The sequence below is a fragment of the Struthio camelus genome, chromosome 3 (assembly GCF_040807025.1).
Source record: "Struthio camelus isolate bStrCam1 chromosome 3, bStrCam1.hap1, whole genome shotgun sequence".
NCBI lineage: Eukaryota > Metazoa > Chordata > Aves > Struthioniformes > Struthionidae > Struthio > Struthio camelus.
In genome coordinates, this window is record NC_090944.1 from 837,799 (window position 1) to 851,557 (window position 13,759).

The 13,759-nt window shown below is 63.4% G+C and overlaps 3 non-coding genes across 3 annotated transcripts; all 3 read left to right on the plus strand.

Moving 5' to 3' along the window:
• Positions 1-1,750: 1,750 nt before the first annotated feature.
• Positions 1,751-1,914, plus strand: LOC138066946 (U1 spliceosomal RNA). The gene has a single exon (XR_011140656.1). It is a non-coding gene; the product is annotated as a U1 spliceosomal RNA (small nuclear RNA).
• A 5,628-nt stretch (positions 1,915-7,542) lies between these two features.
• On the plus strand, positions 7,543-7,706 carry LOC138066948 (U1 spliceosomal RNA). Its single transcript, XR_011140658.1, has one exon. It is a non-coding gene; the product is annotated as a U1 spliceosomal RNA (small nuclear RNA).
• Positions 7,707-13,460: 5,754 nt separating this feature from the next.
• Positions 13,461-13,624, plus strand: LOC138066949 (U1 spliceosomal RNA). Its single transcript, XR_011140659.1, has one exon. It is a non-coding gene; the product is annotated as a U1 spliceosomal RNA (small nuclear RNA).
• Positions 13,625-13,759: the final 135 nt, after the last annotated feature.

Genomic DNA, 13,759 nt, shown 5'->3' on the forward strand with positions numbered 1-13,759 from the left:
CGTATCTGAAGGGGGAGTGTCAAGAGGATGAGGCCAGCCTCTTCTCCGTGGTGCCAGCAACGGGACAAGAGGCAATGGGCAGAAACTGAACCACAGGAAGTTCCACCTAAACCTGAGAAAAAACTTCTTTGCTGTGAGGGTGACAGAGCACTGGAACAGGTTGCCCAGAGAGGTGGTGGAGTCTCCTTCCCTGGGGAGATTCAAAACCCGCCTGGACGCCACCCTGGGCAATATGCTCTAGGTGACCCTGTTTGAGCAGGCAGGTTGGACTAGATGATCTCCAGAGGTCCCTTCCAACCTCAACCATTCTGTGATGCTGTGATTCCTCGATGACCTGGAGGAAGGCCCGGAGTGCGCCCTCAGCAAGTTTGCTGCTGCTACTAAAGTGGGGGGCAGTGGCTGACTCCTGAGGGGCCTGGAGCAGCTCTCCTCTGCAGAAAGGCTGCGAGAGCTGGGCCTCTTTAGCCGGGAGAAGAGAAGCCGGCGAGGCGATCTCCCCAACGTGTACCAGTCTGTGAAGTGGGGGGCGAGGGGGGGTGCGTGGAGAGCATGGGGCCAGCCTCTTCTCCGTGGTGCCCAGAAGTCAGGGAGATCCTGGCCCGCAGCTGCTTGTGGCTGGGGGCAGCCGGGCGGAGGTGCTGCGCGGCCCTGGCAGGGGCGGCGGGCAGGCGGAGCGGCCGGTGCTGGCGCGCTTCCGCCGGGCGCCGCTGCAGGAGGGAGGCGGCGTTCGCTCTGTGGCCGGCGCAGGAGCCTCTCCCGGCTCGGCTCGGCTCGGCTCGGCTGGGCTCGGCTGGACTCGGCTGGGCTCGGCTGGACTCGGCTGGACTCGGCTGGACTCGGCTGGACTCGGCTGGACTCGGCTCGGCTGGACTCGGCTGGACTCGGCTGGACTCGGTTGGACTCGGCTGGACTCGGCTGGACTCGGCTGGACTCGGCTGGACTCGGCTCGGCTGGACTCGGCTGGACTCGGCTGGACTCGGCTCGGCTGGACTCGGCTGGACTCGGCTGGGCTCGGCTCGGCTGGACTCGGCTGGACTCGGCTCGGCTCGGCTCGGCTCGGCTCGGCTGGACTCGGCTCGGCTGGACTCGGCTGGACTCGGCTGGGCTGGACTCGGCTGGGCTCGGCTCGGCTCGGCTCGGCTCGGCTCGGCTGGACTCGGCTGGACTCGGCTCGGCTGGGCTGGACTCGGCTGGACTCGGCTGGACTCGGCTGGGCTCGGCTGGGCTCGGCTGGGCTCGGCTGGACTCGGCTGGGCTCGGCTCGGCTCGGCTGGACTCGGCTGGACTCGGCTGGACTCGGCTCGGCTGGACTCGGCTGGACTCGGCTGGGCTCGGCTGGACTCGGCTGGACTCGGCTCGGCTGGACTCGGCTCGGCTCGGCTGGGCTCGGCTGGACTCGGCTGGACTCGGCTGGACTCGGCTGGACTCGGCTCGGTTCGGCTGGACTCGGCTGGACTCGGCTGGACTCGGCTGAGCTCGGCTGGGGGGCGGGAGGGGCGTGTGCGGGAGGGGCGGTGCGGGGCGTGTCCATGCAGATGAGGCGTCGCGGGGGCCGGCGGGAGCGGTGTTCGCGGGCCGAGGCGGGGCGGGCGGGGGGCGGCGGGAGGTCGGGGCGCGCGTGGGGCGCGGCGGGGCGGCGGGGCGGGGTCGGGGCGTGGGCGGGTGTCGGGGTCGGGGGTGTTGCTGTGGGTGTGCGCGGGGTGTGTGTGTGTGGCGGGGGTTGTTGTGGGGCGGCGTGGGGTGGCGGGGCATACTTACCTGGCAGGGGAGACACCATGATCAGGCAGGTGGTTTTCCCAGGGCGAGGCTCATCCCTTGCACTCCGGGTGTGCTGACCCCTGCGATTTCCCCAAATGCGGGAAACTCGACTGCATAATTTGTGGTAGTGGGGGACTGCGTTCGCGCTCTCCCCTGGCCGGCCCGTGCAAAGACAGACGGACGGACGGGGCGGGCGGGCAGGCCGGGGCCGGGGCCGGGGCGGGCGCCCCGCAACGAGCCGCCGCCTCCAGCCGCCGCCGGGGGCAGCGCTCCGCCCAGCGCCGCACGCCCTGCCCTCCGCCTCCTTGGCCCCGACGGCCCCTTCCTGACCCCTCAGCCACCTCCTGCCCACCACCACCCCCGGGCCCTGCCCTGCACAGCTGCTCTCCAACACCTCGCACCCGCACCCGCACCCGCACCCGCAGCCGCAGCCAGACGGGAGGCCGCGCTTGCCTCGGCTCACCTTCCGCAGCCTCCCTCGGCCACCGCTCCAGCCTCTCCAGCACCCTCGGAAGGGCAGCGCAGCCCGCTGGGGCCTCCGCCGCTCCTCCCGCTGTGCCATCGTCAGCAGCCTTGCTGCGCGGCCGCTCCCTCCCTAAAGGACGTACGGCAGGACGTTAGTAGGCTGCGTAGCATCCGAGAGGATGAGCAGGAGATGGACAGGGCGTTCTCGGAGACTGTGCAGCTCCAGGAGTCCCCAGCCCCCACTGCAGCGGAGGTGTCAGAGGGCTCAGCACCGTGTGTAAAGGTGCATCCTAACGCTGTTGAAGAGGGCTGGAAGCTGGTGACCTCTCGTAGAAGGAGAAAGGCTCTTGCTCCTCCTCAAGAGTTGCCTGTGAAGAACAAGTCTAGCGCCCTCCAAGCCGAGGAGGAGCTGGGCATGGCTCCAAGGGAGGCAACTGGCCTGGCAGACCCTGTGCCGTGCAGGAAGCCCCGGAGGAAGCGGCGAGGGATTGTTGTGGGTGACTGCCTGCTGCAGGGGACGGAGGCGCCTCTCTGCCGACCTGACCTCTTGTCCAGAGAGGTTTGCTGCCTGCCAGGGGCTCGAATAAGAGAGGTCGTGGAAAGACTGCCAAGGCTTGTCCACGCGTCGGACTACTACCCTCTGCTCATCTTCCACGTGGGTGCTAACGACACGAAAGGCAAACTGGAAACCATCAAACGGGACTTCAGAGCTCTGGGAATGGTGGTCAAGGGTCTGGGAGCCCAGGTCGTTTTCTCCTCAGTCTTGCCTGTGAGGGGAAAGGATGGGAGGAGGAGTAGACGAGTTGTCCAAGTTAACAGCTGGCTGCGCCGCTGGTGTTGGCAACAGGGCTTTGGTTTCTATGACCGTGGGACCCTGTTTGAAGATCAACAGCTGATGGGGAGCGATGGGATCCACCTTACCAAGCGGGGCAGGCGCGTCTTTGCCAACAGGTGGGCCAGCCCGGTAAGGAGGGCTTTAAACTAGGCAAGATGGGGGAAGGGGAGTGGTATAGTGGCAGGGGAGTCAGTAAAACACCGCTCAAGTCAGGATGCCTCCAGCGGGTGCATACAGCCAGGGGAGACAGCGTGGAACATGGCTGTGGAGGATCCTCTTGCACCTCTCCTGGCAAGCTTGCATGCTTGACTGGCTCTCTGAAATGCCTATATACCAATGCACGCAGCATGGGGAATAAGCAGGAAGAGTTAGAGATGTGTGTGCGGTCGCAGGGCCATGATCTCATTGCGGTTACAGAGACAGGGTGGGATAGTTCACAGGACTGGGATGCTGTCGTGGATGGCTACGTGCTTTTTAGGAAAGACAGGCCAGGCAGGCGAGGTGGTGGAGTTGCTCTTTATGTGAGGGAGCAACTAGAATGTGTGGAGCTCTGCCTCGGGGTGGATGAAGAGCAAGTGGAGAGCCTATGGGTAAGGATTAAAGGGCAGGCTGACACGGGTGACACTGTTGTGGGGGTTTACTACAGGCCACCTGACCAGGAGGAAGTCATCGATGAGGCCTTCTACCGACAGCTGGAAGTAGCCTCACGATCACAGGCCCTGGTTCTCCTGGGAGACTTCAACCACCCTGACATCTGTTGGCAAGACAGCACAGCTAGGCACAAGCAGTCAAAGAGGTTCCTGCAGAGGATTGATGATAATTTCTTGACTCAGGTGGTGGAGACGCCAACGAGGAGAGGCGCAATGCTCGACCTTGTACTAACAAACAAAGGTCTAGTTGGAGAGGTGAAGGTTGGGGGCAGCCTTGGCTGCAGTGACCATGAGATGGTGGAGTTGAGGCTCCTACGAGGAGGGAGCAGGGCAATGAGTGGGACTGCAACGCTGGACTTGAGGAGAGCTAACTTTGGCCTCTTCAGGGACCTACTTAGGGGAATCTCCTGGGGTAGGGCCCTGGGGGGAAGAGGGGTCCAAGAAAGCTGGTTAATATTCCAGCATCACTTCCTCCAGGCTCAAGATCAGTGCATCCCTCTGAGGAAGAAGTCCAGCAAAGCGGATTCGGCAGGAGACCTGCATGGATGAGCAAGGAACTCCTGGCCAAACTCCAACAGAAGAAGGAAGCACACAGAATGTGGGAAAGGGCACAGGCCACTTGGGAGGAATACAGGGACGTTGTCAGAGTGTGCAGGGATGCGACAAGGAAGGCTAAGGCCCACTTGGAATTCAGCCTGGCCAGGGATGTCAAGGCCAACAAGAAGGGCTTCTTCAAATACATCCGAGGCAAAAGGAAGACTAGGGAAAACGTGGGCGCGCTGCTGAATGGGGCGGGTGCCCTGGCAACAAAGGATATAGAGAAGGCAGAGTTATTGAATGCTGCCTTTGCTTCAGTCTTCACTGCTAAGGCCAGTCCTGAGGAATTCCAGACCTTGGAGACAAGAGAGGAAGTCTGGGGAAAGGAAGACTCTGCCTCGGTGGAGGAGGATCAGCTTAGAGATCTTTTGTCCAAACTTGACATCCATAAATCCATGGGCCCCGATGGGATGCACCCACGAGTGCTGAGGCAGCTGGCGGCTGTTATCGCTAGGCCACTCTCCATCCTCTTTGAAAGGTCCTGGAGATCAGGAGAGGGGCCTGAGGACTGCAAGAAAGCCAACGTCACCCCAGGCTTCAAAAAGGGCAAGAAGGAGGAGCCAGGAAACTACAGGCCCGGCAGCCTCACCTCCATCCCCGGCAAGGTGATGGAACAGCTCCTCCTGGAGGTCCTCACTAAGCATGTGGAGGACAAGAAGGTGATCAGGAGTAGTGCGCATGGATTGCCCAAAGGGAAATCATGCTTGACCAATCTGATAGCCTTCTATGACGGGATGACTGGCTGGGGAGAGGAGGGGAGAGCAGTGGACTTCAGCAAGGCTTTTGCCACTGTCTCCCATCCCATCCTCCTAGGTAAGCTCAGGAAGTGTGGGCTAGATGAGTGGACAGCGAGGTGGATGGAGAACTGGCTGGATGGCCGAGCTCAGAGGGTTGTGGTGAATGGCGCAGAGTCTCGTTGGAGGCCTGTAGCTAGTGGTGTCCCCCAGGGCTCAGTCCTGGGTCCAGTCTTGTTCAATATATTCATCAATGACCTGGAGGAAGGGGCAGAGTGCCCCCTCAGCAAGTTTGCTGATGATACTAAACTGGGGGGAGAGGCTAACACACCAGAAGACTGGGCTGCCATTCCGAGGGACCTGGACAGGCTGGCGAGCTGGGCCGAGGGGGACCTCCTGAAGTTCAACAAAGGCAAGTGCAAGGTCCTGCACCTAGGGAGAAAGAATCCCATGCACCAGGACAGGCTGGGGGTTGACCTGCTGGAAAGTAGCTCTGCCGAGAAGGACCTGGGAGTGCTGGTGGGCAACAAGTTAAACGTGAGCCAGCAGTGTGCCCTTGTGGCCAAGAAGGCCAATGGTGTGCTGGGCCGCATTAGGCAGAGTGTTGCCAGCAGGTGGAGGGAGGTGATCCTGCCCCTCTCCTCAGCCCTGCCGAGGCCTCCCCTGGAGTACAGTGTCCAGTTCTGGGCTCCCCAGGACAAGAGAGACATGGCACTCCTGGAGAGAGTCCAGCGGAGGGCTACCAAGAGGATTAGAGGGCTGGGGCACCTCTCCTAGGAAGAAAGACTGCAAGAGCTGGGCCTGTTCAGCCTGGAGAAGAGAAGACTGAGAGGCGATCGCATCAACGTGTACACGTATCTGAAGGGGGAGTGTCAAGAGGATGAGGCCAGCCTCTTCTCCGTGGTGCCAGCAACGGGACAAGAGGCAATGGGCAGAAACTGAACCACAGGAAGTTCCACCTAAACCTGAGAAAAAACTTCTTTGCTGTGAGGGTGACAGAGCACTGGAACAGGTTGCCCAGAGAGGTGGTGGAGTCTCCTTCCCTGGGGAGATTCAAAACCCGCCTGGACGCCACCCTGGGCAATATGCTCTAGGTGACCCTGTTTGAGCAGGCAGGTTGGACTAGATGATCTCCAGAGGTCCCTTCCAACCTCAACCATTCTGTGATGCTGTGATTCCTCGATGACCTGGAGGAAGGCCCGGAGTGCGCCCTCAGCAAGTTTGCTGCTGCTACTAAAGTGGGGGGCAGTGGCTGACTCCTGAGGGGCCTGGAGCAGCTCTCCTCTGCAGAAAGGCTGCGAGAGCTGGGCCTCTTTAGCCGGGAGAAGAGAAGCCGGCGAGGCGATCTCCCCAACGTGTACCAGTCTGTGAAGTGGGGGGCGAGGGGGGGTGCGTGGAGAGCATGGGGCCAGCCTCTTCTCCGTGGTGCCCAGAAGTCAGGGAGATCCTGGCCCGCAGCTGCTTGTGGCTGGGCGCAGCCGGGCGGAGGTGCTGCGCGGCCCTGGCAGGGGCGGCGGGCAGGCGGAGCGGCCGGTGCTGGCGCGCTTCCGCCGGGCGCCGCTGCAGGAGGGAGGCGGCGTTCGCTCTGTGGCCGGCGCAGGAGCCTCTCCCGGCTCGGCTCGGCTCGGCTCGGCTGGGCTCGGCTGGACTCGGCTGGGCTCGGCTGGACTCGGCTGGACTCGGCTGGACTCGGCTGGACTCGGCTCGGCTGGACTCGGCTGGACTCGGCTGGACTCGGCTGGACTCGGCTGGACTCGGCTGGACTCGGCTCGGCTGGACTCGGCTCGGCTGGACTCGGCTGGACTCGGCTGGGCTCGGCTCGGCTGGACTCGGCTGGACTCGGCTCGGCTCGGCTCGGCTCGGCTGGACTCGGCTGGACTCGGCTGGACTCGGCTGGACTCGGCTGGGCTGGACTCGGCTGGGCTCGGCTCGGCTCGGCTCGGCTCGGCTCGGCTGGACTCGGCTGGACTCGGCTCGGCTGGGCTGGACTCGGCTGGACTCGGCTGGACTCGGCTGGGCTCGGCTGGACTCGGCTGGGCTCGGCTGGACTCGGCTGGGCTCGGCTCGGCTCGGCTCGGCTCGGCTCGGCTGGACTCGGCTGGACTCGGCTGGGCTCGGCTGGGCTCGGCTGGACTCGGCTGGACTCGGCTCGGCTGGACTCGGCTGGACTCGGCTCGGTTCGGCTGGACTCGGCTGGACTCGGCTGGACTCGGCTGGACTCGGCTGAGCTCGGCTGGGGGGCGGGAGGGGCGTGTGCGGGAGGGGCGGTGCGGGGCGTGTCCATGCAGATGAGGCGTCGCGGGGGCCGGCGGGAGCGGTGTTCGCGGGCCGAGGCGGGGCGGGCGGGGGGCGGCGGGAGGTCGGGGCGCGCGTGGGGCGCGGCGGGGCGGCGGGGCGGGGTCGGGGCGTGGGCGGGTGTCGGGGTCGGGGGTGTTGCTGTGGGTGTGCGCGGGGTGTGTGTGTGTGGCGGGGGTTGTTGTGGGGCGGCGTGGGGTGGCGGGGCATACTTACCTGGCAGGGGAGACACCATGATCAGGCAGGTGGTTTTCCCAGGGCGAGGCTCATCCCTTGCACTCCGGGTGTGCTGACCCCTGCGATTTCCCCAAATGCGGGAAACTCGACTGCATAATTTGTGGTAGTGGGGGACTGCGTTCGCGCTCTCCCCTGGCCGGCCCGTGCAAAGACAGACAGACACACAGACGGACGGACGGGGCGGGCGGGCAGGCCGGGGCCGGGGCCGGGGCGGGCGCCCCGCAACGAGCCGCCGCCTCCAGCCGCCGCCGGGGGCAGCGCTCCGCCCAGCGCCGCACGCCCTGCCCTCCGCCTCCTTGGCCCCGACGGCCCCTTCCTGACCCCTCAGCCACCTCCTGCCCACCACCACCCCCGGGCCCTGCCCTGCACAGCTGCTCTCCAACACCTCGCACCCGCACCCGCACCCGCACCCGCAGCCGCAGCCAGACGGGAGGCCGCGCTTGCCTCGGCTCACCTTCCGCAGCCTCCCTCGGCCACCGCTCCAGCCTCTCCAGCACCCTCGGAAGGGCAGCGCAGCCCGCTGGGGCCTCCGCCGCTCCTCCCGCTGTGCCATCGTCAGCAGCCTTGCTGCGCGGCCGCTCCCTCCCTAAAGGACGTACGGCAGGACGTTAGTAGGCTGCGTAGCATCCGAGAGGATGAGCAGGAGATGGACAGGGCGTTCTCGGAGACTGTGCAGCTCCAGGAGTCCCCAGCCCCCACTGCAGCGGAGGTGTCAGAGGGCTCAGCACCGTGTGTAAAGGTGCATCCTAACGCTGTTGAAGAGGGCTGGAAGCTGGTGACCTCTCGTAGAAGGAGAAAGGCTCTTGCTCCTCCTCAAGAGTTGCCTGTGAAGAACAAGTCTAGCGCCCTCCAAGCCGAGGAGGAGCTGGGCATGGCTCCAAGGGAGGCAACTGGCCTGGCAGACCCTGTGCCGTGCAGGAAGCCCCGGAGGAAGCGGCGAGGGATTGTTGTGGGTGACTGCCTGCTGCAGGGGACGGAGGCGCCTCTCTGCCGACCTGACCTCTTGTCCAGAGAGGTTTGCTGCCTGCCAGGGGCTCGAATAAGAGAGGTCGTGGAAAGACTGCCAAGGCTTGTCCACGCGTCGGACTACTACCCTCTGCTCATCTTCCACGTGGGTGCTAACGACACGAAAGGCAAACTGGAAACCATCAAACGGGACTTCAGAGCTCTGGGAATGGTGGTCAAGGGTCTGGGAGCCCAGGTCGTTTTCTCCTCAATCTTGCCTGTGAGGGGAAAGGATGGGAGGAGGAGTAGACGAGTTGTCCAAGTTAACAGCTGGCTGCGCCGCTGGTGTTGGCAACAGGGCTTTGGTTTCTATGACCGTGGGACCCTGTTTGAAGATCAACAGCTGATGGGGAGCGATGGGATCCACCTTACCAAGCGGGGCAGGCGCGTCTTTGCCAACAGGTGGGCCAGCCCGGTAAGGAGGGCTTTAAACTAGGCAAGATGGGGGAAGGGGAGTGGTATAGTGGCAGGGGAGTCAGTAAAACACCGCTCAAGTCAGGATGCCTCCAGCGGGTGCATACAGCCAGGGGAGACAGCGTGGAACATGGCTGTGGAGGATCCTCTTGCACCTCTCCTGGCAAGCTTGCATGCTTGACTGGCTCTCTGAAATGCCTATATACCAATGCACGCAGCATGGGGAATAAGCAGGAAGAGTTAGAGATGTGTGTGCGGTCGCAGGGCCATGATCTCATTGCGGTTACAGAGACAGGGTGGGATAGTTCACAGGACTGGGATGCTGTCGTGGATGGCTACGTGCTTTTTAGGAAAGACAGGCCAGGCAGGCGAGGTGGTGGAGTTGCTCTTTATGTGAGGGAGCAACTAGAATGTGTGGAGCTCTGCCTCGGGGTGGATGAAGAGCAAGTGGAGAGCCTATGGGTAAGGATTAAAGGGCAGGCTGACACGGGTGACACTGTTGTGGGGGTTTACTACAGGCCACGTGACCAGGAGGAAGTCATCGATGAGGCCTTCTACCGACAGCTGGAAGTAGCCTCACGATCACAGGCCCTGGTTCTCCTGGGAGACTTCAACCACCCTGACATCTGTTGGCAAGACAGCACAGCTAGGCACAAGCAGTCAAAGAGGTTCCTGCAGAGGATTGATGATAATTTCTTGACTCAGGTGGTGGAGACGCCAACGAGGAGAGGCGCAATGCTCGACCTTGTACTAACAAACAAAGGTCTAGTTGGAGAGGTGAAGGTTGGGGGCAGCCTTGGCTGCAGTGACCATGAGATGGTGGAGTTGAGGCTCCTACGAGGAGGGAGCAGGGCAATGAGTGGGACTGCAACGCTGGACTTGAGGAGAGCTAACTTTGGCCTCTTCAGGGACCTACTTAGGGGAATCTCCTGGGGTAGGGCCCTGGGGGGAAGAGGGGTCCAAGAAAGCTGGTTAATATTCCAGCATCACTTCCTCCAGGCTCAAGATCAGTGCATCCCTCTGAGGAAGAAGTCCAGCAAAGCGGATTCGGCAGGAGACCTGCATGGATGAGCAAGGAACTCCTGGCCAAACTCCAACAGAAGAAGGAAGCACACAGAATGTGGGAAAGGGCACAGGCCACTTGGGAGGAATACAGGGACGTTGTCAGAGTGTGCAGGGATGCGACAAGGAAGGCTAAGGCCCACTTGGAATTCAGCCTGGCGAGGGATGTCAAGGCCAACAAGAAGGGCTTCTTCAAATACATCCGAGGCAAAAGGAAGACTAGGGAAAATGTGGGCGCGCTGCTGAATGGGGCGGGTGCCCTGGCAACAAAGGATATAGAGAAGGCAGAGTTATTGAATGCTGCCTTTGCTTCAGTCTTCACTGCTAAGGCCAGTCCTGAGGAATTCCAGACCTTGGAGACAAGAGAGGAAGTCTGGGGAAAGGAAGACTCTGCCTCGGTGGAGGAGGATCAGCTTAGAGATCTTTTGTCCAAACTTGACATCCATAAATCCATGGGCCCCGATGGGATGCACCCACGAGTGCTGAGGCAGCTGGCGGCTGTTATCGCTAGGCCACTCTCCATCCTCTTTGAAAGGTCCTGGAGATCAGGAGAGGGGCCTGAGGACTGCAAGAAAGCCAACGTCACCCCAGGCTTCAAAAAGGGCAAGAAGGAGGAGCCAGGAAACTACAGGCCCGGCAGCCTCACCTCCATCCCCGGCAAGGTGATGGAACAGCTCCTCCTGGAGGTCCTCACTAAGCATGTGGAGGACAAGAAGGTGATCAGGAGTAGTGCGCATGGATTGCCCAAAGGGAAATCATGCTTGACCAATCTGATAGCCTTCTATGACGGGATGACTGGCTGGGGAGAGGAGGGGAGAGCAGTGGACTTCAGCAAGGCTTTTGCCACTGTCTCCCATCCCATCCTCCTAGGTAAGCTCAGGAAGTGTGGGCTAGATGAGTGGACAGCGAGGTGGATGGAGAACTGGCTGGATGGCCGAGCTCAGAGGGTTGTGGTGAATGGCGCAGAGTCTCGTTGGAGGCCTGTAGCTAGTGGTGTCCCCCAGGGCTCAGTCCTGGGTCCAGTCTTGTTCAATATATTCATCAATGACCTGGAGGAAGGGGCAGAGTGCCCCCTCAGCAAGTTTGCTGATGATACTAAACTGGGGGGAGAGGCTAACACACCAGAAGACTGGGCTGCCATTCCGAGGGACCTGGACAGGCTGGCGAGCTGGGCCGAGGGGGACCTCCTGAAGTTCAACAAAGGCAAGTGCAAGGTCCTGCACCTAGGGAGAAAGAATCCCATGCACCAGGACAGGCTGGGGGTTGACCTGCTGGAAAGTAGCTCTGCCGAGAAGGACCTGGGAGTGCTGGTGGGCAACAAGTTAAACGTGAGCCAGCAGTGTGCCCTTGTGGCCAAGAAGGCCAATGGTGTGCTGGGCCGCATTAGGCAGAGTGTTGCCAGCAGGTGGAGGGAGGTGATCCTGCCCCTCTCCTCAGCCCTGCCGAGGCCTCCCCTGGAGTACAGTGTCCAGTTCTGGGCTCCCCAGGACAAGAGAGACATGGCACTCCTGGAGAGAGTCCAGCGGAGGGCTACCAAGAGGATTAGAGGGCTGGGGCACCTCTCCTAGGAAGAAAGACTGCAAGAGCTGGGCCTGTTCAGCCTGGAGAAGAGAAGACTGAGAGGCGATCGCATCAACGTGTACACGTATCTGAAGGGGGAGTGTCAAGAGGATGAGGCCAGCCTCTTCTCCGTGGTGCCAGCAACGGGACAAGAGGCAATGGGCAGAAACTGAACCACAGGAAGTTCCACCTAAACCTGAGAAAAAACTTCTTTGCTGTGAGGGTGACAGAGCACTGGAACAGGTTGCCCAGAGAGGTGGTGGAGTCTCCTTCCCTGGGGAGATTCAAAACCCGCCTGGACGCCACCCTGGGCAATATGCTCTAGGTGACCCTGTTTGAGCAGGCAGGTTGGACTAGATGATCTCCAGAGGTCCCTTCCAACCTCAACCATTCTGTGATGCTGTGATTCCTCGATGACCTGGAGGAAGGCCCGGAGTGCGCCCTCAGCAAGTTTGCTGCTGCTACTAAAGTGGGGGGCAGTGGCTGACTCCTGAGGGGCCTGGAGCAGCTCTCCTCTGCAGAAAGGCTGCGAGAGCTGGGCCTCTTTAGCCGGGAGAAGAGAAGCCGGCGAGGCGATCTCCCCAACGTGTACCAGTCTGTGAAGTGGGGGGCGAGGGGGGGTGCGTGGAGAGCATGGGGCCAGCCTCTTCTCCGTGGTGCCCAGAAGTCAGGGAGATCCTGGCCCGCAGCTGCTTGTGGCTGGGCGCAGCCGGGCGGAGGTGCTGCGCGGCCCTGGCAGGGGCGGCGGGCAGGCGGAGCGGCCGGTGCTGGCGCGCTTCCGCCGGGCGCCGCTGCAGGAGGGAGGCGGCGTTCGCTCTGTGGCCGGCGCAGGAGCCTCTCCCGGCTCGGCTCGGCTCGGCTCGGCTGGACTCGGCTGGACTCGGCTGGGCTCGGCTCGGCTGACTCGGCTGGACTCGGCTGGACTCGGCTGGACTCGGCTGGGCTCGGCTGGACTCGGCTGGACTCGGCTGGACTCGGCTCGGCTCGGCTCGGCTGGACTCGGCTGGGCTCGGCTGGACTCGGCTGGACTCGGCTGGGCTGGACTCGGCTGGACTCGGCTGGACTCGGCTCGGCTGGACTCGGCTGGACTCGGCTGGGCTGGACTCGGCTGGACTCGGCTCGGCTCGGCTCGGCTCGGCTCGGCTGGACTCGGCTGGACTCGGCTCGGCTGGGCTGGACTCGGCTGGACTCGGCTGGGCTCGGCTGGGCTCGGCTGGACTCGGCTGGACTCGGCTGGACTCGGCTGGACTCGGCTGGGCTCGGCTGGACTCGGCTGGACTCGGCTGGACTCGGCTCGGCTCGGCTCGGCTGGACTCGGCTGGGCTCGGCTGGACTCGGCTGGACTCGGCTGGGCTGGACTCGGCTGGACTCGGCTGGACTCGGCTCGGCTGGACTCGGCTGGACTCGGCTGGGCTGGACTCGGCTGGACTCGGCTCGGCTCGGCTCGGCTCGGCTCGGCTGGACTCGGCTGGACTCGGCTCGGCTGGGCTGGACTCGGCTGGACTCGGCTGGACTCGGCTCGGTTCGGCTGGACTCGGCTGGACTCGGCTGGACTCGGCTGGACTCGGCTGAGCTCGGCTGGGGGGCGGGAGGGGCGTGTGCGGGAGGGGCGGTGCGGGGCGTGTCCATGCAGATGAGGCGTCGCGGGGGCCGGCGGGAGCGGTGTTCGCGGGCCGAGGCGGGGCGGGCGGGGGGCGGCGGGAGGTCGGGGCGCGCGTGGGGCGCGGCGGGGCGGCGGGGCGGGGTCGGGGCGTGGGCGGGTGTCGGGGTCGGGGGTGTTGCTGTGGGTGTGCGCGGGGTGTGTGTGTGTGGCGGGGGTTGTTGTGGGGCGGCGTGGGGTGGCGGGGCATACTTACCTGGCAGGGGAGACACCATGATCAGGCAGGTGGTTTTCCCAGGGCGAGGCTCATCCCTTGCACTCCGGGTGTGCTGACCCCTGCGATTTCCCCAAATGCGGGAAACTCGACTGCATAATTTGTGGTAGTGGGGGACTGCGTTCGCGCTCTCCCCTGGCCGGCCCGTGCAAAGACAGACGGACACACGGACGGACGGACGGGGCGGGCGGGCAGGCCGGGGCCGGGGCCGGGGCCGGGGCGGGCGCCCCGCAACGAGCCGCCGCCTCCAGCCGCCGCCGGGGGCAGCGCTCC